At 37.8% G+C, this 3,248-nt stretch overlaps 1 protein-coding gene across 1 annotated transcript in view; it reads right to left on the reverse strand.

Moving 5' to 3' along the window:
* Positions 1–1,770, reverse strand: part of LOC109543733 — a 10,828-nt gene extending 9,058 nt beyond the window's left edge. Inside the window, exon 1 of the mRNA XM_019913575.2 lies at positions 1,476–1,770. The gene's annotated coding sequence lies outside the window, so the exon portion shown is untranslated. The remainder of the gene's footprint in view (positions 1–1,475) is intronic.
* Positions 1,771–3,248: the final 1,478 nt, after the last annotated feature.

Consider the following 3,248-nt stretch of genomic DNA (forward strand, 5'->3'; position numbering starts at 1 on the left):
TAATTCGTAGTGTAGTGTAACAAGAAATCATATTTTATATCCCAATGATAATAAACTTACCATTTTATACAGGATGTCCACAAATTTAAACTAATCAAATAAGAACTTTAAGTGGCTATAACTTGATTAATTTAAATACAACCCCATATTTTTTAGTTTACCAGGAAATGCAATTTTTAATTACCTATCGAATGGTACTAGGATGTTGATAACTAAGTTTTTGCCTTTTTACAAAATACACCAAATAATGGTTCTTTAACATTTTTAAATGTGCGCTCGGTAGGCGTCGGACAATTCATAAAATAATACTTTTTAAAAATCAAACGGTTTAGCCGCAAACTTCCGTGCCGTATAGCGTGAATAACCCTGTATAAAAGCATGCAAAAGTTGATTTGAACCAAACATAACAAATCACATTCAGATGCAAGCACCGATGTGACAGCAATGTCAATCAAACAAGTGTCAAATTACCACTTAACTTGTAGTTGTACTTTTTGCCATCAGGTGTCGCCAACTGCACTTTGATTTGTTTTGACCATTCCAGTTTAAACCCCTTTGCTGCACAACCCTTCGAAAACTATTTGGATGACGGGCGTGACTGTTGCCAAGCAACAATGGTTCGATCCATTCATTCGGAAGTATGAAAAAATTACCATTAGAAAAACGTTCTGAATTGAGTGTGGTAGATTTATATGAGTGGGATTTTCAATTTTAGAACTGAGCTGCACAATCCTGAACGATTCACACACACTTGCAGTTTCAATTAACAATATCCATCTAATCCGCGATTGAAAATTGATCTTCTCACTTGAACTATTGAGGTAATTTCCCTTGTTTGTTACATTCTTTTGGTTGAAAACCTCAAGTTTCATCAAGGATTAAATCAATAATTGTTCTGTTGTCGTTTGTAGGTTCACATTGGTTAAGCTTTTATACTATAATTTATTCAAAATCTAATATGCGTCCAACATTCTTCGCTACAAGCCCAGTTATTACCGAATGCTTGATGTCATTCATCTCGAACTCCAAGCCCAAGCGGCGCGCCGACGGAAGCTTCTTGAAATGATTGCCATTCCTTTAATTAATTGTTGAACTAATTTCCGAACTAAAAAAGCCTGTTGAACTAATTTGCTTGTGAGATTGAAAAAAAGAGTTGAAACCGGCCTTCAACAATACTGCAACGTGCCAGGTATATTTCACGGGGCACACCAAACTTTCAACATTGGTCGAAGTTGGAGCTTTTTTGAACTTTATTTCCTTGGGTACCTGAACCTTTCTGTTGTGTGGTTCCATTCATTCAACTTGCAGCTTGCGGATCAGTGTCGAGTCATATCTGACAATAGCAGTTTTGCAGCTGGAACTTTATAGTTCCGATCAACATTTTTTTTTCAGAGAATTAGAACATCCACTGTACCGACTTTTGCTCATTCATTAATGCCATTCCACCGTACTTTCTCTGACTCCGATAAACTTACTTTACAAGAAATGATAATCCAGTTTCCTTATCGAATACTTCAAATCCACCGCACTAGGCAAACGCTTCACATTATCAAATACACAGCCACTAGTTGATACGCACTTTTGTTGAAATAATCGGTCTGATCGTCATCAACCAACGGCCATTCGAATTTGGTACCACACACCCAGCCGTGTATCAAGCAAACACTCGCCGACCGGATTTACGAACGTTTCGATACTTAACGAAAGGCAGGCGCTCAGAACAACATTTATCCGCGGCTCCAACCAGACTGAATTGGAAATTGTCGACCCGCGCCAATTGACGTGCCGATCGGTGCGGACCGACTTTGTACCGATTATTGATAGACACCATTGGATATTTGCTTCTCTTTCTATTGCCTTGGAATCGGAGGAAGAACGAGAATGTTGAACCGCGCAGTAGTGGCCGGTTGACCGTCGAGAACCGTCTTCAGTTCTTCAGAGTTCAAGAAAGAGGTAAAGATGCCGAGGAGGCAACCAGAGGCAACCTTAGCAAGGTCATACTAAGAAGAGGTTCGTTGCTTGGTGAAGAAATTGAATATGGTCATTTGGCCGATTTCACATACGAGTTAAATCGCGCAGATTTTGATACCACGATAATATACAAGTTGTGTACTAATTAGTGTTATTCCGGTGCCTTCCTTTCATAAAAGAAGATTTACTGGCTCCTTAACTTATAAACCGCTTGCCGCATCCTCAAATCAATAGGGATATTTTATATTTTACCACTTAAGTAGCCAGTTCGAAGCACTCAAACGTTGTACCCCGTACGTAGCTTGAAGATATGATGAAAAATTCATAATCGTCAAAATCGACAATTCAAAAGAAGAGAAGGGTAGAACACACATTCTTCGCTCGTTGAAAAGGATTCATTAGAAGCTTCTAATAATCTCCATTCGTACATTTGAAAGTAGTTTAAGACCTTTAGCTGGCATTTGTATTCTGTTATATCGTTTTACAATTTACAACTATTGTCTATTGTATGTCGCCGTTTTGAGCAGTTCAGCGCAACGTAACCTTTATGGTCAATACAAAACGGCTCTCTAATCCTTAATCCCTATAAAAACCAGGACATCACTAGGTTGAAAAAATTTACTTTCAAATTGTCTGTCATTAAAACGCATCCAGCGTATTGCAGTATTATACATAAATACAGGGTGAGTTTTTTCGATGACTAGTACAGGGATCTTGGAAACTATAGCAGATACAACGAGAGTTAAATGGACACAGAATTGTAGTTCTGAATGCTCTACTCGGAACTACTTTTCTGGAAAAAAACTGATTTATGTCAGATTTTTAATTGACCCCTAGTTCCGTCAATGTATGACAGGCAAAAAGAAAATCGAAAAGTTGTAGCCAATTGCATTCCGAAGAAAATGGCATGAGACATTTCTACAAATTAACTTTCATTTTTGACACATGTCACAAACTTGATTTTGCTTAAATGGCAACCATATCTGATTGTGCTATTGAATAGGGTATTTTATTATGATTTCAGTGATATCATCGATAGGTTTTTTCGAGAATAAAGTGTTTGCGAATGATTTTTGCTTTCCCAATTTAGTCGATCGAAGTTAGTCATGGAAATCAGTATAAAGCAGACAGCAGTGTTCCCATAGCAACAAATAATAACCCAAGGGCCGATCCTTCAATTCTCTATCCAACGATGCCAAAACTAAATCTGTTGCTCGAATGGTTCTTGAGAAACTTCGGAAAAGGCAGCGTCATGTTCAAGTGGATTTTGCAACTCA

Source organism: Dendroctonus ponderosae, unplaced genomic scaffold (genome assembly GCF_020466585.1).
Source record: "Dendroctonus ponderosae isolate FM_Combo_2020 unplaced genomic scaffold, Dpon_F_20191213v2 Dpon_F_20191213_4, whole genome shotgun sequence".
In the NCBI taxonomy this organism is placed as follows: Eukaryota; Metazoa; Arthropoda; class Insecta; order Coleoptera; family Curculionidae; genus Dendroctonus; species Dendroctonus ponderosae.